Source organism: Corylus avellana, chromosome ca5 (genome assembly GCF_901000735.1).
Source record: "Corylus avellana chromosome ca5, CavTom2PMs-1.0".
In the NCBI taxonomy this organism is placed as follows: Eukaryota; Viridiplantae; Streptophyta; class Magnoliopsida; order Fagales; family Betulaceae; genus Corylus; species Corylus avellana.
In genome coordinates, this window is record NC_081545.1 from 6,534,219 (window position 1) to 6,558,315 (window position 24,097).

The 24,097-nt window shown below is 38.1% G+C and overlaps 1 pseudogene; it reads right to left on the bottom strand.

Moving 5' to 3' along the window:
- Positions 1-21,070: 21,070 nt before the first annotated feature.
- Positions 21,071-24,097, bottom strand: part of LOC132181659 (probable terpene synthase 12) — a 9,309-nt pseudogene continuing 6,282 nt past the window's right edge.

A 24,097-nucleotide genomic window follows, 5' to 3' on the forward strand; every position in this document is an offset into this window, starting at 1 on the left:
AAACCGGGTCAATCCCTACAACCCGGTCCAAATAGTCAACCCAGTTCACTGTGTTAGACTCGGGTCATATCATTTTCGGGTCAGATCATATTCAATGGTCCATGAGTTTTGGCCTATTTTGGCCCAATCAAAGCGGCCCAATTTGATCTAGCCTATAAGGCTCTCATCCAAGTTCAAGCCCAACATTTTGGGCCCAGTTGCCCCCATCAGCAATAAGCAGCCAGCTGCTGCCACCGCCATCCGTATACCGCCACCGGCCGCCCAACTCCAGCCACCACTCTGCCGACTTTACTGGTGACGAAATAAAAAAATTCTCTTCATTTCCCTTTCTTTTTCCCAAACTTAAGCTTGCACCTTGAGTTTGAGAGGGAATGTTAGAATATTTTATATTATTCTAGTTTATTAGGTTGCCTTATATGTTCTAGGGTTTAGTCTAGGGTTTCTTGCCCACTACTTCTTCTCTCTCTATATATAGAGAGCTATGTAAACATATCATATAATATATATCAATATAATATCAATCATTATCAATACAATGTAGTCCTATATGCTTCCGCTCTCTCTCTCTTCTCTCTCTCCTTCTTCTGCTCCAATATATTCAACAATATATTTAACATTACAAATTAGGTGAAAGTTGGCGGGGGAGAAATTTTTAATATTGCCTAATTTTTCTGTTTGAAAATGACTTGATTTCTCAACTCTTTTATTTATTGGCTTTTTTTCCTCACACGTTTTATCTCTTTAGCTTACTTAATAGAGAAGCATTTTGTTTGCTTCACCATGAAGCAGTTGAACCACCAAGCAACTTTCTTCAATAGGAAGCTTTCTTTTCCTTAACTGTGCACCTAGGCCGAACTTCCTCTTCTATATATAGCCATTCGGCCATTTTTGTAGAGCTGGGCAGTTGCTCCATTTTGAGTTAAAATGTGGTAATGTGCTGTAGCTTGTGGGTTAGAGAGAAAAATTGAGAGGTGAGAGGGCAGCAGGGCAGCACCTTCGTGTGGTGTAGACAAATAGAGAGAAAAAGAGGCAGCAGCTCTTAGAGAATTAAGAGATTAATTTCTCTTTTGTAATTTAATTCTCTTTTGTGTGCTTGTGAGCTTGGGTGTATTGGGGCTTTTGAGTTTGAGTGGTTTTGTTTGTATTACACTTTGTACTCCACCTTTTGTTAGTCAATTTCTCTTGGATCGTCTCTACCAGTGGATATAGCCTTGTCAAGCCGAACCACTTAAATCTTGATATCTTGTATGACTGATTGTTGTATTCTATTCTGTTATTTTGCTGCTTCATTGTTAATCCTATAATTATTTTATCTCAACATTTTCTATTTCCCTTCTTGTTTCCTCATGTATTTCCTGATCCATTTTCCTTGCTCCATGGTCCATATGAGCATGTTGATCTAGGACGTGAAATTGAAGGAACGGATTCTCCTCGACCTCCTAATTTAACAATAATTAGTATTTTACATGTCCTAAAGTTTAGTGTAATTAGTATTTTAACAAAGTTTAGTGTAACTCATCGACCATTTAATTTAAACATCCTTTGTATATAGTAAATTATCACATAAACATCGCCAAAAGGCATCACTAATGACCACCAACTCCTTATTATCACGTTGCCAAAAGGCATCATTAATGACCACCAACTCCATGGTTCATAAGGAGTGGACAACCCTCTCTTATCGAACCGGTTTTATAAGATGAGTTAGGCCCAAGAATTTCTTTACTAACTTCCTCATGTGTCCATAGGCACGATACACGTTGGGTGCGAATAATTGTAGGTGGGAGACTTCCATTTTTGTAATTTTGGAAATTTACTTGCATCGTTAGAACCCTTAGGCTCACCTTAAATGGGCCTGTCTTTGCTCCACTCACCCTGCCTTGGCTGATTCAGGGTGGACTGTCCAAATATCCCATGGAATACTACCCATGGATCTTTTCTTTAACACTTACAGTCCAGGATCTCCTTTATGAGCTTTGTAGCCCAATGGTGTATAAGGGCTAGGGTGAAAAGGCGGTTGTGGTTAGTAGTTAGTGGCTAAAACTGCTAACCACAACTACCTCCGCTAACCGCTAGGCGGTTAACCACCCGATTAGCGATTAATTAAACTAGTTAGCGGTTAACCGGTTTTTTTTTAAAAAAAAAAAATTGGGTTTAGCTAAACTCACCAAGGGAAGTTCCTTGGGCAAGCGTGAACTCACGAGTACTCCAGCTGGGCTAAAAAGCCAGCTAGCTTGCACATGGGCCAAAAAGCTTGCTTATATAAATTTTAAACTTTAATAAACTAACACAGCTAAAAAGCCAGTTAGATTACACATGGGCTTGCACCAAGTTGTGTGTTTGCTTCTGGCTAACCCATCCTATTTATAGATAATAAATGTTGAGTGGTTGCTTTAGCTGAGCAATGTGGGACAACTAGTTTTGTGGGAAAACTAAGGAGAATTCTGCTCTACAGACTGCACTGAGGACGAGCCACTTGCTCAAACAAATTCTTTATTCTTTCCACCTAAATGAACAAGCTTTTTTTTTCTCAAACAAATCAAATGCTTTGTTTAAAACCTTCACAGTTCTCGCTAGTAGCCACCACCAAGAACTCTGCACTGTAAACTTCCATACTTCCTTCTAAGGTGGTCTTGATAAATGGAGACTCAAAGGATTGTAAGTTCTTTTCTTCTAAAGAGAAGCATAACAATCTTCTCTTTCAAGAATCACGTAGGGAATGGAGTGTAGATTATGCAAAGATTCTATGCGCTTTCACCCCTCTCTGTCTTGCCCAGCCCCCCCTCTCGTCAATCACTCACCCTCTCCCTCAGTCTCTCGAATCCCCCCCTATTTCTCACTGCCTCTTTCTCTTTCTCACTCTGTTTCTATCTCTGTAAAGGGGATTAAATAGAGAAAGAGAAGAAGATGGAAGAAGGAGAAGAAAAGGGGAGTGGGTAGCATCGGCAGGGGAGGGGAAAAAGTATCATGGGCGAGGATCAAACCCTGGTCACCCATATGACAGAAAGGAATACTTACCACTATACTACAATGCCTTATTGTTATGTAGGTAATCCCTATCCCAGCTTATGTAATTTGAACATAAGATATTATTCGAACAAAAAAAAGAAAAAAGAAATCATAACAGGCCAAAGATGCCCACAAAAAGAGGCTTAATATGTTGTTGTTCACAATTACCTATCTAAATTAATAGACAAATAATTGAATGTTTTACCAGCAAGTGCACAAGGTCAACATAGTAGTATAGTGTGCAAATATGGGGTCATTCCCACAAGGATTGCTGAATCTTGTCTAAAATCAATTCCCAAAATAAAATAAAACAGTAGAATGGATTTAAGTTAATAATGATAAAAAAAGTAGGGCTTTGATATCCACCAATAATTATATTTAGCTAATATATCAATATGCCAATGTTTTGATCATGTTATGAATATATAATGTTTGTCAACCTAAGGGCATTGGTGTCTACTCCTTAAGCTATTGATTTTCCTAAGCAACGAATCAGGCATGAATGTCTACTCTAATTCTTTTCTTTCTTAAAGGATTTAGCATTAGTGTCTACTAAGTTGTTCTTTAAGAAAGCATAAAACTGTAGAAATTGACAAACACATGAGGCCTAGGGCATGGGTATCTACTCCCGGTTCCCCATGTTGATTAACCCAAGAACCCGGTGTGGATTTCTCTTGTTACTTATGTTAAACTCAGGACTCGGTCATCCAAATTGATTTAACTAACTAGTCCATACCACATACACATGTTGATTAGGCACACACATATGAGGAATTCATGAAAGTAGGTATTAATCAAGTTAGACATCATAACAAAATCATCACAAAGGCGCCAATATTGAATATTAACAAAACATAACTAAGGCTTCAATCTAGCCCTACTAAATAAATTAGTTACACATGAAGTTGATGTTAAACATCTTCATAAAAGAAAATAAAAGAATATACTCGAAACTTGAACTTGAGAGCTCCAATTCTTCTCCTTCACAAGCCTACTTATTCTAGAGGCTTAAGGGTCTATTTAGAGGCTTTAGAAGTCCTTGACAAATTAGTAAACTTATGAATTTTCGTAGGGTTTCAAACCTATTACAATTGGGAGTTGAAAAACCCTAATATGAAAATAATACTATTCTGGCCGCAGCTTTGATGTGTCTTCTGCGCACGGGTGCAATCGATCGCAACCCGTGCGCTTCTATTGTGCGCTCGAGCGCTCGTGGCCGCTTCATGCTTTGTCTTCTCTGGTACTGCGCTCGATCACCGGGAACCTGTGATCGATCGCAGTGTCAGGGGCTCCAACTTTTCCCAATTTCTCTCTTTGAGCCCAAATCTTCCTGTTTTACTTTATTTTCTTCGAAAAGCCTACAAAAGTATGGAAAACACAAAAAGGAATTAAAATTGCCTAACTAACTAAAACTAAAGGATTAAAACATGTAAGGTAAGGGCTGAAAATATGAATATTTTAGTATTTAACACACCCACAAATTTACATATTGCTAGTCCCTTAGCAATACGAAACTAAAAACAAAAGTGAAAAACAATGAACAAAAAGATAAATCCATCTTTCGTAGGATGTACGATTGCAGTTAGCATATGCAACAAGCCTTTTAAACCTCTAGGAATTCCCTAGAGGACGAGTGAAGTATCGTGAGGGTTTTCCAGAAATGTTACCCACAAACATCATGCACAGTTCATGTTATCCCAGAAATTAAAGTATCACTTCAAGATAAAGATTTTCATTCATTAGCAAGCTTAAGAAGATGAACTCCATCTTCATAATGAATTGGAATTTCAAAGTTCAATTACTTACAAAGGACATGCGAAATCATCACAAGTTTAAAATTTATGTACAGTGAATTAGCATAAAATTATGAGGCTTCCAAATCTTTCCAATATGTAATGTCTCCATATCTCAAAATTCATTGAAATCCCTATTAGAATGAACAATAATGGCATATTTCTTTTTTTTTTCTTTCTTTTTTTTTCTTTTTCTTTTTTGGTCAAGTTGTGCAATGTTTGGTTCCCTTAAGCTTTTCTAATTGACCCTTATAGCGAGTGTTAAGTCAATGACTCCCAAAGCAAATGGCTTTAGGGCATTAGGTGTAGAAACACCCCTAAGGACCTACTAACTCGAGTCAAAAAAGCTACAAAACCAAACTCACCATGACATTAATTAAATCAAAAATTTTCACCTTTTGACGTGAACACATTCATGTACTTAACACATGAATGTGTTAAGCCATCAATGAATGTGTACTTAACACTGTGGCATATATATATACTTAACACATTCATTAGCAAGATGTCCAGTTACTCAGTGAAAAGCCACCAATGATCATATCCGACCTCACAGATTATGTGCTAATGTGCTTGTGTGATTAAATCAAACGTGTGATTTTTCAACTGTCCTCAACAAGTAACCAAACTAACAGATTCACTCATTAAATCATGTGTTCAAAATTTTAAGCTTACTGATGAATTCAAGCCACAATTCTTTCAGATTAACTTAAAATTTTAGGGCAAACATGAACATGCATAATTTTTTTTTTTTTTTTTTTTCAAATAAACAAACAAACTCACAAACAAATAACTTGAAATTGGGACAAAGTGTGTGAGCAATCATATGTGCCCATACCCCCAAACTTAAATGACACATTGTCCCCAATGTGTCTAAGTAAAGGAAAGAGTGTACCCGGGAGATGGTCGACATGATCTTGGAAAGCATGGCTCATAGCACACCTCCAAACTTGAAGTGACACACACTTGTCCCTGCAAAATAAGCAAACACAAAAACAAGTAAAAATGAACAAAACTAAAGATAAAAAAATTAACTTAAAACACACTTAAACAAAAAAAAATAAAAGGATAACTATAAGATGCCTCCCATGAGCGCTAAGTTTAACATCTTCAGCCAGACGGTGGTCCCATCTCAGTGCTGTCCAGAAGTAGATGCTCCAGATGGTGGTGCTATATATTGAACATACTGAAGTGCCAAATCTTGATCTCTTGGTGCAAAGTTCGTTTCAATGTATGGTTTCACTCTGTGTCCATTCACTTTGAATGACTGATTTGTCTGTGGGTTGTGGACTTCCAAAGCTCCATGAGGGAATACTTGTGTAACAAGTCAAGGTCCAGACCATCTTGACTTAAGCTTCCCAGGGAAAAGTTTCAATCTTGAATTATAGATTAATACCTTTTGGCCTACTTGAAACTCTTTCCTGACCAGTTGCTTGTCATGGTTTGTCTTTGTTCTATCCTTGTAGAGCTTGGCATTCTCATATGCATCACACCTTAGTTCCTCCAGTTCATTTAATTGGAGCTTCCTTTTGTCACCAGCTTGCTTCATATCAAAATTAAACTTATTGATGGCCCAGTACGCTTTGTGTTCCAATTCCACTAGTAGATGACATGCTTTCCTAAAAACCAAACGATATGGAGACATACTGATAGGTGTCTTGTAAGCAGTCCTATAAGCCCATAGTGCATCATTCAAGCGTAGTGACCAATCCTTCCTATTGGGGTTCACTATCCTTTCAAGGATACCTTTGATCTCCTTGTTGCTGATCTCCACTTGGCCACTGGTTTGGGGATGGTATGGAGTGCCAACCTTATGAGTGATGCCATACTTCTTTATCACAGAGGCAAAGGCATAGTTGTTGAAGTGGCTCCCTCCATCACTAATGATTGCCCTAGGTGTCCCAAATCTAGCAAAGATGTTTTCTTGCCAAAACTTCACAACCACTTTGTGATCATTAGTCCTTGAGGGGACAACCTCGACCCATTTAGACACATAATCCATACCCACAAGAATATATAAAGAACCGAATGAGTTAGGAAATGGTCCCATGAAGTCAATACCCCAGACATCGAAGAGCTCTACAACTTGAATATATTTGATTTCTGGATGAGATGTTACTTGTCCTTCGGCATCTATCACAAGAGCTGCAAAACAAAAAAGCATCTTTAAACACATTAGGCCAATAAAAACCAGATTGTAATACCTTAAGCGCTGGTCTCTTGGCCTCAAAGTGTCCACCACAAACAAACTGATGACAGTGCTGCAAAGTGCTCAAGTGCTCTTTTTCTGGAACACACCTTTTAATGATTTGATTAGGGCAGAATTTGAACAAATAGGGGTCATCCCAATGGTATTGTCTAGATATGGATATTAACCTCTTCCTTTCTTGATTAGACATACCTGGAGGAAACACCTTGGTAGTGATATAATTCACTATATCTGCATACCATGGGAGTTTGATATCAACTGCAAACAACTGCTCATCTGGAAAATTTTCATTCAATGGAAGCTCTCCTTCCTCCTCATGGAGTAATCTGGATAAGTGATATGCCACCACATTCTCACTGCCCTTCTTGTCTCTAATCTCAAGGTCAAACTCTTGTAGTAGTAATACCCATCTGATCAATCTAGGTTTGGCATCTTTCTTGGCAAACAAATATATCAACGCAACATGATTAGTGAATACAATAACCTTAGAACCAATTAGGTACGACCTAAACTTCTCCAAAGCAAATATGACAGCTAATAATTCTTTCTCAGTAGTAGAATAATTTAGCTGGGCATCATTCAATGTTCTAGAAGCATAATAAATTGCATGAGGTACCTTATTAATTCTTTGACCCAAGACAACTCCTACGGCAAAATCACTGGCATCACACATGAGTTCAAAGGGTAGACTCCAATCAGGTGCTCGCATTATTGGTGCAGATGTGAACAGCTTTTTCAGTGTGTTGAAGGCAGTCATGCACTCTTTAGTCCATTCAAACTTGGCCTCCTTCCCTAGCAATGCACAGAGGGGTCTAAAGATCTTGGAGAAATCCTTGATGAACCTTCTATAAAATTCGGCATGTCCAAGGAAGCTCCTCACCCCTTTTACTGTCAGAGGTGGGGAAAGTTTGGAAATGATATCTATCTTAGCCTTATCCACCTCAATGCCCTTCCTTGAAATAGCATGACCCAATACAATGCCTTGTTGGACCATGAAGTGGCATTTTTCTCAATTGAGCACTAGGTTACATTCTTTACACCTCTTGAGAATACTCTTCAGATGGTTAAGGCATTCATCGAAACTAGACCCAAAAATACTAAAGTCATCCATAAATACCTCAATGGTTTTCTCCACCATATCTGAAAAAAAATGCTCATTATGCATCTCTGGAATGTGGCTGGGGCATTGCATAAACCAAATGGCATCCTTCTATAGGCGAATGTGCCAAAAGGACATGTGAAGGTGGTCTTCTCCTGATCCTCTGGTGGTATTGCAATTTGATTATAACTACTGTACCCATCCAAGAAACAATAGTGGCTATGGCCAGCTAACCTCTCTAGCATTTGATCAATAAAGGGTAATGAAAAATGATCTTTTTTGGTTACCTTGTTCAACTTTCTGTAATCGATGCATACCCTCCACCTAGTGGTTACTCTTGTAAGTATCAGCTCATCTTCTCCATTCTTCACCATTGTGATCTCACTCTTTTTTGGCACTACTTGGACTGGACTGACCCATTTATTGTCTGAGATCAGGGCTGTTAAGTGAGCGAAGTGTCTCGCGAGCAAGCTCGGGCTCGGCTCGTGCTCGATTCGAATATTAAATGAAGCGTTTCATGAACACAAATCCTGGCTCGAATATTAAACGAAGCAAGCTCGACTCGGCTCGGCTAAGCTCGTGAGCAAGCTCGTATAAGGCTCGCCTCGCTTATTAGGCTCGGCTCGTATATTTTTTATTAAGTAACAAATAAAAATATATAGTCAACATTACTCATTTACTCAATAATAACAAATATATTATATACCTTTGTTTTTTGTTATTTATGCACATGTGTGTATATATATTATATATATGTATATGTTAATACAAACACACACACACACACACACATATATATATATATATATATATAGAGAGAGAGAGAGAGAGAGAGAGAGAGTAAATAATAAGAAATATATGATATTATCATTAATCATTTTATCATATGATATAATCATATAGTATAACCGTACAAGTTCTTGTGTCATTTAATACAAATATTATAATTAGATAGTTTATACTTTGGAAATTGGAATTGTATACGGTATATCACATAATCATTAATGATTATATAATCATATGGTATATCTACATAAGTTATTGTGTTATTTAATCAATACATTATACTTATATATTTTATTCTTATAAAACATATATGATATATCACATGATCTTGGATCTAAGATAATATTAATATTAATTGTGAGACAATATGATCATAAAATTTAAGTATGAGTGTATGACCATTAGATCATTATGAATTTATTACTTAGAGTTTGAGTATTACTATTAGATTAAATGATTAATAATTAAGTAACTAATGTGTTTCTTATAATTTATACATTATAATCACAATTTTCGGTAAGTGAAAACTTAACAATTTGAATTTAAATCATATATCATGAATCGTGATAATGAGAACATATAATATAAGTATATAAGTTATAACAATTAACATTGACCCATTACCCATATAAATTAGATAATGATACAGATTTATAAGTATACAAGTTCATACTAATACAATAATTAAGTACATAGACAGTTAGTTCCAATGTATGTTAAACACTTATAACTTATAAGTCTATATATGTTATAAATTATAATTATACATATATGCAGATTAAATAATATAAATGTATGAGAGCAATACTTAATCATGTGATTCAATGACAATTCAAATACTTAATAATATTATTCATGTATAATGATAATGAGATTTGTATAATATCAAATAGAATAATTGACATTGGATTAACAATAGAAATTTATGTTATAAAATTATAACTTCATATAAATTATAATTATACATATATAATACAATTTTTTAATTCTTTTTTTTTTTTTTGCAAAAAAAAAACTTTTTCTCTAATTTCTTAGTCATTTTTAAAACTATTTGTTTTTACCAATTTTTATTTACACAAACAACAAAAACGACATAGTTTTGTTAAGGCCCTAAGGGTATAAATTCACCACTTTCATTTCATTTTCATTTTCATATAACCCTAAACCTAACACAAACGCCGTGTCTCACTGTCTCTGCCGCCTTCCAGTCCTCACAAGTCGCCCGTCTGTCTCTGCCACCTTCCTCACCGATCGTCGGTCTCCTTTACCGTCTCTCCTCGCGCTCGATGTCTTTGTCTCTGTTTAATGTCTTTGTTGCTGTGCTCGTGCTCGTCCTCTCTGGATCGTCACTGTTTGGATCGTCGCCGATATTTGTCTCTCTGTCTCTGTGGCCGGTCTCCATCTCTCCTTGCCGGTTGGGTTTTTTTAGTTTAATTTTACAACAATCCAAAAATTAATGTTTGGATTTTACATGCCATGATAGGATTTTCTAATTTTAATTTTACATGCAATGATTGGATTTTGGATTTGTGACTCTTGAGACATTCTAGATTCGGGATTTGTTGTTTTTTTAAAAAAAAAAAATTACAAAAAAATAATAGTCGAGCTCGAGCTCGAGCTCGAACAGGGTTCCAACCCTATCGAGCCGAGCTCGAGCAACATGTTTAGGCTCGAGTCGAGCTCGAGCCTTAGCCAAAAATAAACGAGCCGAGCCTGGACTGCCAAAGCTCGCCCAAGCTCGGCTCGTTTACACCCCAATCTGAGATGGAATAGATGATGCCCATATCTAGCAGTTTTAAGACCTCTGCCTTAACTACCTCCTTCATATGAGGATTGAGTCTTCTCTATGCATCCCTGGTTGCCTTTGCTTCGCCTTCAAGGAAAATCTGATGCATGCACTTGGCTGGACTTATTCTTTTGATGTCAGCAATAGTCTACCCCAAAGTGGTTTTATGTTCTCTAAGAACTCTCAACAGCTTTTCTTCTTCTTCACAACTCAGATTTGCAGCAATTATGATCGGTAGTGTCTTGTTCTCTCCTAAGTATGCATATGTTAGGTGTTCTGGCAATTGCTTCAATTCCTGCTTGGGTGCCTAGACAATAGAAGGAACAAGAGAGGTATTAGTAGGCTCAAGAATCTCAAAGGGAGGAGTATACTTACTTGAGTATTTTAGAGAGGCCTCAAGGTGGTGTACTGTTTCAATGATGTCATTAATAACATCTTCAGGGTCTGGCTCAATGTCCTTTCTTGTGAGACTATGGGTGAGGGTGGCCTCCAATGGATCTTCTTGTGGGTCTTGGAAAACTGGTTCACTAACACCGTAGATCATACAAGCATCAAAACACTCCAAATCATCTTGAGGTAACTTCATTGCATCAAATATTTTAAATTTTATTGTCTTACCATTCACCTTCATACTTACTGTACCTTTTTTTCACACCTATTGTTGTATCAGCAGTTCTCATAAAGGTTCTTCCTAAGATGAGAGGCAAGGGTGATGGCATATGAGATTCTTCCACGTCTAACACAATAAAGTCAGTAGGTAAAATAAATGTACTTACCTTTACCAACACATCCTCAAGTATACCTCTTGGTCTTTTGATGCTTCTGTCTGCCAATTGCAAGGTGACTGAGGTTGGTCGAAGCTCCCCCAAACCCAGCTTTTCATATACCATGTAAGGCAGCAAATTGACTCCTACTCCCAGATCCAGCAATGCATGCTCAAAAAGGTGGTCTCCTATCTTGCAAGGAATGGTAAAACTACTTGGATCTGTTAGCTTGGGTGATAATTTTCTCAAAAAAACTGCACTTGCCTCTTCTGTTAGGGCCACAGTCTCATGCTCCTGAAATCTCATTTTGTTAGTGCAACAATCTTTTAAAAATTTAGCATAAGAAGGAATCTGTTTAATTGCTTCTAACAAGGGAATATTGATTTCTACTTTCCTTAGAGTCTCAAAGATATCCATGAGTAGTTTTTCTTTCTTTGGTTTGACTAACCTTTGAGGAAAGGGCGGTTCACTTACCTTCTCCATTTTGTTTACCTTAGAGGTTGATGCTTCATCTGGAGTTGCTTGAGGTGGCTCTTCAGTTTCAATGACTTTGCCATTCCTGAGCACTATGACTACTTTCAACTGCTGGTGACTCCCTGGGTTAGGTATTGTTTGGGCTAGAAATTCTTCCTGCTTCCTTTCACTCAGCTCCCATGCCATCTGCCCCATTTGCACTTCCAGTCTTTGAGTGGCTTGATCAATCTTTATATTGAATTGTTTTTGATCAGCCGTGATTTGTTGTTGTAAGGTCACTAGGTTGTGTATCATATTCTGCAGTTGGTTCAACTTTGACTCTTAAGTTGGTTGGCTTCCTTGTTGGGGCCCCTTCTGCTATCATTGATTGTTACTCCAAGAGAAATTGGGATGGTTGTGCCATCCTGGATTGTAAGTGTTGGAGTACGGATTATTCTTGTGGGGGTAATTGTTTTGTCCCATATAATTCACCTCTTCTTGCTCTGCAAATGGAGATAAAGGACACGTCTCAGTGGTGTGATCAAAATTGGAACAAATAGCACATACCTAGATTGGTGTGTCCTGTTGCAAAGGTGAGATTTTCTGAGCAGTCATGGCCTTGACAATCATGTCCAACTTCTTTTTCACAGCAGCCATCTGATTGGACGATTCTCCATTGAAGTTTTCTTCATACATGCCCTTGCTCTTGGCTCCTCTCCTTCCTCTAGAGCAGAATTGCTGGGAATGCTCACTTAATGTTTCAAACAGTTCCATTGCTTCCTCACTACTCTTCTCTATAAGTGCTCCTCCACAAGCTGAATCAACCATACATTTGTTAGTATCAACTAAACCTTCATATAAAATTTGTACTTGATCATCTTGAGGGATGTTGTGATGTGGGCACTTTAGAAGCAATGAATTGAAGTGATCTCATGCCTCAAAGAACAAATCTCAATCTCTTTGTTGGAACAGCTCCTCAAAGAACAAATCTCTATCTCTTTGTTGGAACAGCTGGAGTTCTCTTTTAAGTTGTCTCATCTTTTGATCTGGGAAAAACTTCTTCAGAAACTTGGTGGCTAATTCTTCCCAAGTATGAATAGAATCTGCAGGCAAAGAATTATACCACAGTTTAGCATTATCGTTCAAAGAGAAAGGAAAGAGAACTAACCTGAGTCTCTTTGGAGTTAGGCCTTGGACATGCTGCAACTTCCACAAATCGAAGAATTCTTTAAGATGAAAGTTGGGATCCTGAGTAGCTGTGCCCCAGAAGTGAGTCAATGCATGCATTGAGGATTTGAGGAGAAATATAATAACTGCCTTCCACCTCCGGTTGATATGCTATGCATGAGGGTTGATGGAGGTTTGCTGGAACAAATGCCTGCTTCATCGGTCTCTTCACCGGTGGTGGATTTGCCTCTAGTGGTCTTGGCCTAATTGGATTCTCTTGCAAAACTTCCATCTCAATTTCTTCCTCTTCTTCTTTGTCTCTAAGTCTTTGTCGAATTGTCCGCTCAATTTCAGGATCAAGTGGAATGACGGTTGAATCTTGAGAACGATGACCTTACATCAATTGAGTTGCTTCTTCAGTCAAAGCAGCTTCAATGCTGCTAGTCCGGATGCTTCCTGGAACTACGCTCGATCGCAGGTTGGTGCGCTCGATCACACTTGGCTGGCGTTCAATCGCAATCACAGAATGCTAATCCGCAACCTGAAACAGAAAACAGAAAAATTAAGAATCAACAGAAAATATTTTTGATAAAAAAAAAAAAAAAAAACAAAAAACAAAACAAAATTGAAAATTGAAAATTAAAATAACACAACTAAAGGAAAATAATTTTAAGCAAAATTCGCCGCAATCCCCGGCAATGGCGCCAAAAACTTGTTGTTCACAATTACCTATCTAAATTAATAAACAAATAATTGGATGTTTTACCTGCAAGTGCACAAGGTCAACATAGTAGTATTGTATGCAAATATGGGGTCATTCCCACGAGGATTGTTGAATCTTGTCTAAAATCAATTTTCAAAGTAAAATAAAACAGTAGATTGGATTTAAGTTAATAATGATAAAAAGGTAGGACTTTGATATCCACCACTAATTATATTTAGCTAATATATCAATATGCCAATGTTTTGATCATGTTATGAATATCTAATGTTTCTCAACCTAAGGGCATTGGTGTCTACTCCTTAAGCTATTAATTTTCCTAAGCAACGAATTAGGCATGGGTGTCTACTCTAATTCTTTTCTTTCTCAAAGGATTTAGCATGGGTGTCTACTAAGTTGTTCTTTAAGAAAGCATAAAAATGTGAAAATCGACAAACACATGACGCCTAGGGCATGGGTGTCTACTCCCGATTCCCCATGTTGATTAACCCAAGAACCCGGTGTGGATTTCTCTTGTTACTTATGTTAAACGCAGGACTCGGTCATCCAAATTGATTTAACTAACTAGTCCATACCACATGCACATGTTGATGAGGCACACACATATGAGGAATTCATGAAACTAGGTATTAATCAAGTTAGACATCATAACAAGATCATCATAAAGGCGCCAATATTGAATATTAACAAAACATAACTAGGGCTATAATTTAGCCCTACTAAATAAATTAGTTACACAGGAAGTTGATGTTAAACATCTTTATAAAATAAAATAAAATAAAATAAAAGAATAAACCCGAAACTTGAACTTGAGAGCTCCAATTCTTTTTCTTCCGAAGCCTCCTTATTCTAGAGGCTTAAGGGTCTATTTATAGGTTTTAGAAGTCCTTGACAAACTAGTAAACCTAGGAATTTTCATAGGGTTTCAAACCTATTACAATTGGGAGTTGGAAAACCCTAATATGGAAATAATACTATTCTGGCCGCAGCTTTGATGTGTCTTCTGCGCACGGGTGCGATCGATCGCAACCAGTGCGTGCTCGATCGTACGTCTACGATCGAGCCTCTTCTATTGTGCGCTCAAGCGCTCGTGGCCGCTTCATGCTTTGTCTTCTCTAGTACTAAGCTCAATCGCTGGGAACCTGCGATCGATCGTAGTGTCAGGGGCTCCAACTTTTTCCAATTTCTCTCTTTGAGCCCAAATTTTTCAGTTTTACTTCATTTTCTTCCAAAAGCCTACAAAAGTATGGAAAACACAAAAAGGAATTAAAATGGCCTAATTAACTAAAACTAAAGGATTAAAACATGTAAGTTAAGGGCTGAAAATATGAATATTTTAACACTTAACATATGCCCATTTTCTTTCTCTCTTAGCCCATAGTTGGCTTTCCCTTCTCAAAAGAGGCCATAGTTGCCCATCTTCTTTCTCTCTTAGCCCATAGTTGGCTCTTTCTTCTCTAAAAGATGCCATAGTTGCCCATTTTTCTTTCTCTTAGCCCATAATTGGCTCTCCTTTCTTTAAAAGAAGCCATAGTTGCCCATTTTTCTTTCTCTTAGCCCATAGTTGGCTCTTCCTTCTTTAAAAGAGGCCATATTAGCCCATATTTTCTCTCTCTTAGCCCATAATTAGCTATTTCTTCTATAAAAGAGGCCAAAAATTGCCGAAGTTCAAGTTCAAGAGTAGCCGATGTTTCAATTCCGGTGCCAGCAACTCCACTCAACTACCTTGGCCGCCACCAACTACAACGAATTTTCGGTCACCATCTCGGCCTCCGTTGCCGACTAAAGAACAAACTCAAGTTTTCACAAGCTTACACACCATGAGTTTGAGTGGGAATGTTAGAGTATATCATGGAGTTCAAGAATAATAGTCATAGTATAAGACTATTATTATTGGTCTTTCTCATGGAAACCAAGTTACGTCGTGATCGTATGGAGGCTATTCGACAAAAACTGGAGTTTCCTAATATGCTTGCTGTCGATTGTGTGGGGAAGAGCGGAGGCTTGGCATTGCTATGGGGTGATGAAGCTTCGGTGGAAATTCATAACTACAGCCAACGCCATATTAATGGAGTGGTTAGGTGTTTAGATGCAGAAGAGCCATAGAAATTTACGGGTTTCTATGGCCAACCGGATGTTTCCAAAAGACACGAAGCCTGGGCATTATTGAAGCATCTCGCTGGTTTAGTTCCAATACCATGGGTTTGTATCGGAGATTTTAAGGAGATAGCAGTGTAATCGGAAAAGTGGGATGAAAGGGGACGACCTAGTTGTCAGATGATAGCTTTCCAACAAACATTGGAATTTTGTGAGTTGTCCGATTTGGGATTTAATGGCCCAAAGTTCACGTGGACTAATTGTCGGGATGGCTTTGATTTCATAAAGGTGTGCCTAGACAGGGGTGTCCCAAATGCTGCATGGATGGGCTTATATCCGTTAGCTGAAATTGTAGTGGAGGTGGTGAAGATCACTCCTTTAATTTTGGGCTTGACAGAAGAGCTTAGGGGAAGAGATGGGGGAGCAAGGTTCAAGTATGAGGATAAGTGGAGATTGGATGTGGGTTATCATGAAATTATAAAGGAGAATTAGGCGTTGCCTGTCGGTGAAGGGACTGCTTGGGATAAACTAAATTCCAAGTTTACCTGTTGCCGACAAGGACTATTGAGGTGGCAATGAGGCCAACGTGAACCCATGCAAAAACCCATAAATTCTTTGAAGAAGAGACTTCTAACTCTCCAGGATGACGAAGAATGTGAGAGTGGGGCAGAGATGCAAGCAATCCGAAGTGACCTACAGAATTTGCTTGACAAAGAGGACCTCAAATGGTGACAATGAGCAAAATCAAATTGGCTGCGGGATGGAGATCGCAACACTCGATTTTATCATGCATGCGCCAATGCTTGTAGGAAGTCTAATCCGATCTCCAATATTATTGATGCTGATGGTGGTCAATATGTAAAGACGGAGGAGGTACAAATGGGTTTTGTTCATTATTTTATAACTTTATTTACCTCTGAAAATGCTGGAGATATGGAACCTTGCCTACAAAATTTGGAGAGGCGGGTATCGGATGAAATGAATAATGACTTATTAAAACCATTTTCTGTGGATTAGATTCGGGCAACTTTATTTTAGATGGCCCCTCTCAAAGCTGCCGGGCTTGATGGCTTCCCTGCAGAGTTTTACCAATCTAATTGGAGTACAGTGGGGGATGAACTTTGTCAAGTAATTCTTGGTACACTTAATTCAAGTATTTTGCCTTCTTATTTGAATTCAACGAACATTGCTCTTATTCCAAAAGTTAAAAAGCCACTTGTGTTACTGAATTCCATCCAATTAGCTTGTGCAATGTAACGTACAAGATGATCTCCAAGGTTCTTGCAAATCGACTTAAGAAGATATTGCCCCATGTTATATCTCTTGTTCATAGTGCTTTCATACCAGAGAGATTAATTACAGACAACGTCTTGGTGGCCTACGAGACTCTCCATACGATGAACTCTCGGATTCAGGGCAAAAAGGGCTACATGGCGGTAAAATTGGACATGAGCAAAACCTATGATCGGGTAGAATGGAGATTTTTGGAGGCTGTTATGTGTCATTTGGGTTTCACTCCTAGGTGGATCCAACTTATTATGATGTGCATTACAACGGTCGAATATGCGGTGTTGGTGAATAGGAATCCATATGGGCAAATTATTCCGAAGAGGGGACTGAGACAGGGAGATCCTATCTCCCCATATTTGTTCCTTCTATGTGCGGAGTCACTGAGTACCATGCTAGATAATGCTAATGGGATGGGTGTTTTGATGGGGGTTCCTACTTCTTGAAGGGGTCCTCGGATAAGCCACATTTTCTTTGTGGATGACAGTCTCTTATTTTGCAGGGCTAGCGTTGCACATTGGGAAAACCTAACGAATATTCTTCGACTATATGAAGCTACGTCGGGCCAACGCCTAAATAACAATAAAACATCCCTGTTTTTAGCAAAAATACGACTGTGGAGGAGAAGGAAGCAATCTTGGTGAATGCAGGGATACCGGCTACTCAGAGGTACGATACCTATTTAGGTCTTCCAGCTTTGGTTGAAAAATCCCGAAAAGCAGCATTCAAAGGCATAATTGATCGGGTGTGGAAGAGATTGCAGGATTGGAAGTTTAAATTCTTATCCCAAGCGGGTAAGGAAATTTTACTTAAAGTGGTAATTCAGGCGATTCCATCTTATTGTATGAGTATATTCCTATTGCCAAGAGGCCTTTGTTCGGACATCAATTCCCAAATAAAAAAATTTTGGTAGGGTAATCAAGAAAATGAGAACCGAATTAATTGGATGAGTTGGGAAAGGATGTGGATGGCTAAAGCAATGGGTGGAATGGGATTTAGGGATTTCACTTATTTTAATAAGGCCTGTTGGCAAAACAAGGGTGGCGACAATGGAAGCATCCGGATAGTTTAGTGGCGAAAATTATGTAAGGAAAGAATTACCCGACTGGTTCTATCTTGGAGGCTAGGGTGGGGGGTAGGCTGTCGTTTGCTTGGAGGAGTATTCATAGCTCTTGTGAATTGCTCAAATAGGGCTTATTATGGCGCATTGGGAACGGATCGACAGTTCGAATATGGAATGATAGGTGGCTTCCTAATCCATCTACTTTCCGTGTAGTTTCTCTTGTATTCGTGTACTCAATCCGGATGCGACAGTGCGGGAACTTATTGTTAAGGATTTGCATGGGTGGAATATTCAAAAACTGGAGAGAATTTTCTCCAAGGAGGAGGCCCAAATGATTCTTACAATCCCCATCAATTGTACAAATTAGCCGGATACTATGATTTGGAGAGGTACTGCAAATGGCAATTTTCCCGTCAAAAGTGCTTATCATATGCAAATGGAGGTTGGAGCTAGAGACTTAGCCGAGAACTCCTCTCATAGGGGTACCACTAAAATATGGAAAAAAACTGTGGGTCTTACCAATTCCGAATGTGGAAAAAAATTTTCTTTGGTGGGCTTGTCATGACATCCTCCCCACCTGGGAAAATCTGCTTAAAAGAAAGATAATCGAGGATCTAGTGTGTCCACTTTGCGCCTTTATGTTGGAAACTGGATTTCATGTCTTATGACAGTGCCCTGCGGCGCTTGATGTATGGGGCATGGGTCTAGTAAAATTCCAAAAGAGCTATTATGCAGGTCCAAGCTTCTTGGAAGTGGTGGAAGACATGTTTCGGAAATGCACTCAAGAGGAGATGGCCCTCTTTGTTGGCTTAGCTCGACGAATCTAGATGCGGCGTAATGATGTCTTGCATGGTGGTAAGTTTTCTCATCCCACAACACTACTACAATTGGCATCACTAGCACTAGAGGAGTCTAAGGAAGCACAGGATTGCAGGAACGCTTCTATGCCGGAGGAAGAATCTGGAGGTTTGAACCGCTAGGTGGCTCCGAGTCCGAGATGGGCGAAAGCAAACTGAGATGCTTCCCTAGACAGTATGACTGGACGTATGGGATGTGGTGTGGTGATTAGAGATTGTCGTGGGCGTATGGCCGAGGCCAAATGCATATCTCGCAAGGGGAATTTATCACCGGCAACAGTTGAATCCATGGCAGCTTTGCTGGCCATGGAGACGTGTCATGCATTGGGAATTACTCACGTTCACCTAGAAGGGGATGCAAAGAGTATCATTGATGCTGTCAACTGTGAGGAGGCTGATTGGAGTCGACTGGGGCATCTAGTGGACGACATGAAGGTGAAGCTTTAGCTATTTACTCAATGGAAGATGTGCTTCGAGAAGAGAGCAGGGAATCAGGCGGCACATCTTTTGTCTAGATTTGCTGTGAACCAGTGAGTAGATAATGCTTGGAGTGAGCCTCCTAATTGTATTCGTGGTACTATTTTGCTTGAGCAAATTGCTCTAGCATAGTGATTCTATAATAAGAAGTCGATCTATTTATCAAAAAAAAAAACTATTAAGTATAATGTTTTCATGAAGAGAGGATTCTCATTTATTTTTTTTCTATCAGCTGAATTATCTTTCATGTAGCTGTAGTGATTGAGTGGATGCATGAGAAAATTTATTCCCAACAATTAATGTTAACCTAGCTAGCATGATGTGGAATCCCATGCATGGGCAGGGATAAGAGAAATGTAGAGGTCAATAAGTTTCTCATATTCCCTTACAATCAACTATTGGATTTGTGGGGTCCACCATTAACTTATGTGGGATCTATATAAGTTTACAAATCTAATAATTGATTTTAAAGAAATATGGGCCAAATATAAAAAACTTATTGACACATAGCATTTCTCATGAGGATGAATAATGAATTGGACAGCAGAGTTTATGTAGACCAAAGGTACTTTGGAGTAGACAAAATTATTATCATTTAATGAATTTATGAATTGTGTACGGAAATGGCCCAAGGTGTCTCAGGTTACTTTGAGATGTGCACATATCTTGGACAAGAAATGAATCCTAATTTTAGGATGACTTACCATTTCAAGTCTTTTATAGTCATTTTTGGCATAAAAAGTGTACATTTTGTAGCTACATTATTTCGAGCCAAATTTTTCGGTCTCTGCTCACATCTCCGCCACACATAACTGTTTGTAATTGATAAACAAAAGCGAACGTTACACTTATTTCCATTCTTATATATATTTTTTTTATGTTCATAAGTGGTTTTTAAAACTAACATTAGATCAAAATCTAATAAAGATTCATCTCATATCTAATTGTAGTTTTTAAAAGTCACATATAAGAGCACTAGCAACAGATACTCTATATGTTATTTCCTTCCTTATGTTTAAGAAAAATTTCAAAAAAATCACAAAAATACACCCACATCAAAAGCCCTATATTTAACTTACACCAAAGGATATAGGGCATCTATACCCTTTGGTTTAAGTTTTTTTTAAAAAATAAAATAAAATAAAATAAAAAAAATAAAAAAAAAACAACAACAACTTACACCAAATGGTATATCTACAGTGTTTTCCAATACATTGGAAACACTGTAGATACTCAATGCTTTATTAAATTATAAAGCAATCATTCTCTCGCCTCTCTCCTTTCTCCTCTTTCTTTTTTTATTGGTTGCAACTATAAAAAGAAATAGTATTTAATTCATATAAGGAAAAATAAGAGAATCTATTGTGAATTTTTTTTATATGGAATCAAAAAGTAGTTTTATTCTCTATATTAAGGAAAAATGGTTAGAAAGCTGCTGCTAGTACTTCAAATGTAAGAAAATTGTATAAAGAAGTAAGAGTCGTAAATGAACATACATGGGTCTATCTCTCAATGAGTGAAACGGGCTCTATTATCAATGAAATGACTCGATTGTTTGCTTTTATGTCTGGGGCTCCGTGTCCATCTCCATATTGGTACATGCACAAAGCAATACGAGCAAGGTTGATTGCTGTTACTACAAAACGTTCTCCAAATGGAGAGTCAACTACTCTCTCTTCATTCATCTTTTTTCCATGTCCTGCTGATCATGTTACTAATGTGTTTGCCAGCAACTCCATGAGAAACACCCATTTCACGCATGTAGCAATGGATTGAATTCGCAGTTTCGCCTCTCTTCAACTCTTCCTATCAAATAAACGAACAACTAAATATGTTAGTGTGAAGTAGTGGTTCCAATGATGATATAGACTTTAAAATTTATTTAACACAAAATGGATGCTATGAAAACAATACCGCCGAAGTACTCAAATCATTGCAAAGTAGAAAAACAATTGAAGGCCAACGCAAAAGCTCGTGGTATTTTTCTATGCCCTCAAGTGCCTGCTTTGTGAACTTTTGATTCAAGAAAAAATAGGCATGAACAAGGAGGACCGCCCCCGAAGCAGATACCCAGCCATTGTCAATATATTCCTCCAAGGTTGGCATGCATATCTTTGTTGTAACACCACTTTGCTTCTTGTAGGAATGATTTGCACAGATCAGCCCACTAAAATAAAAGAAGAAACCCCAAAAGTACGTATTAGATTTAATATTTCAATGGAAATGCTATTCATGTAAAAAAAAAAAAGGAAACTATAGAATGGATGCATATACCGCTTTTGTTAGGTATGGAAGGGTGTTTTCTCCTTTCTCCTTAAGAGTGTCATATACCATCTCATTAACAGTACTATTGTAGAGAGCTAAGAAGCACAACTTCATATAATGGGGAAGATTTTTCACGGCACTGACATCCCATCTGAAAGACACAATCAAGAACTTAAAAGTATCATTTGCTTAATTTTTTAACATAAAAGTTATAACAAAGGGATTCCATTACATTGCAAATTTTTCTTTTTGTTCATTTTTTTTTTTTTTTTTTTTGGTGTGGGGGTGGGCGTGTGGAGAAGGGGAAGAGTTATTAAGTATTAACCTTTCAACAGCATCTGTAAGTAGCTCCAGTTCACCCAAGGTGCCATAAACATCATAGACATCATCAATGGTGGTTATAAGAGCAATCACTTTCGTTAACCCTTTACGAAGATTACTTAATTGAGGTTCAAAGGCTATTCCAACTGTCCAAAAGAAGCATTCCATCAGTCTATCTCTGGTGAAGCTCAAGTTGTTTGCCAGACCCACTTCCTCCCACCACCTAAAAGTCATAGATGGAACCAAATAAGTTTCTACTTACATCCGACCCATGGGAAAGTTGTTTTCATTAATGTTCTTTTTTATTTTGTAATATCTTTTAGGAGAAACTTTAATTAACCCTCCTAAACTTTGATCACTTTTGCAATCTTAACTGAAGAGGTGAAATTGCAAATTTTGTAAAGTTCAATTCTCAAAATGGAGAGTTTTTAAATTTGGACGAAAAGATTGCAAAAGCGATAAAGCTCAAGATGGTTAAGTTTCCCATCCTTTTAACAAAAGCCCACCTTAGTCACGTGAATAAATACTTCAAACATTTCTTACCTCGACATATCTTGAACATCACTTTGAAACACCGACTGCACTATGTTAAAATCCAACTTTGCGAGTTCAAGTAGAAGAGAATTTGCATCTTCCCTCTTATTGTATGCCTCAATATACCACCAAGCTTCTAGCCTTAGCATTCTATGGTGCAATGGAACCTCCAATGCATGACTAACTTGTTCTGCCATACTTTTGCTCACATCTCCTTTGAGGTCCTTGAGATGCATTCTTGTGAATGCCGTGGCCTCGTCCAAGAGGTTTTCTCCTTCAAAAGCAAGATAAGAAGCTTCATAGAGACTCAACATTCCTTTGACATCCTTTGTAAGGCTTTCCTTGAAATTCCCACTGCTATCGTCCTTGAAACTGTTAAATACATCTGTGTTTCATACAAAAATATGATATAAGAAGATGGTGAGATGAAGATGGGAAATGAAATCAAGAAGCTTTAATTAGCGAGTGTATCATATACGTACCTTGAGAGACCTGATAGCCTTGTTGTCTGAGGAGCCTAAAGCTTAGGTCAGTAGCATGCAGGTTCTCACCTATTCTTTCATTACAGGCTTTTGATGGTGCAAAGTTGTCAAGGGCTTAGTTATGTCCCTCTCAAAACGGTATCCCAAACCTAACCGTTGAACATCATCAATCAGTTCAAGAGTTGCCAATAAGTCGGCATTTTCATTATTAATCGTACTCCTCACATCCTCCTCCAGCTTCTTTGCCCTATCTTTGTACTTTTCATCCTGCATGCATGATCACAGTTTGAGATAAATATGTATACCGTACGTTAATGATAATAATTTTTCATCTTATTGGTCAAACGTGACTTGTGTCTTGTCATGTTTAGTTGCACAGACGCATTTTGACTTTAATTAAAAAATAAATAAACCAAAAGATCAGTGGGGATGAGGATTGAGGGGAAATAAAGCAAGTTGGTTACACTACAAGAAACTGAGTCATCAGGGGCGACTCATTAGGGGCGACTATAAAGTCGCCCCTAACACTCAACTATTAGGGGCGACTTTTGAAAGTCGCCCCTAATAGTTATGTATTAGCGTCCACATCCAAGTGGACGCTAATAGTCGACCCAAAAGATGAATAATAGCGTCCACTCTAGGGTGGACGCTAATAACTCGACCCTAATATACTCGCGGGAAATATTCAAAAGGCTGGAAAAAGATCATTAGCGTCGACTTGAATGCCTAATCATTAGGGTCGACTTTGTCGACCCTAAAGAGTGTATGGATGAATTAAAAAATTAAAAAAAAAAAAATATCATTTTATTTACCAATAGCGTCCACTAAGAGTGGACGCTGAAGAGTGGTCATTAGGGTCGACTTGAGAGTCGACCCTAAAGAGTGTGGGGAGGAATTAAAAAAAATTAAAAAAAAAATCCATTTAAC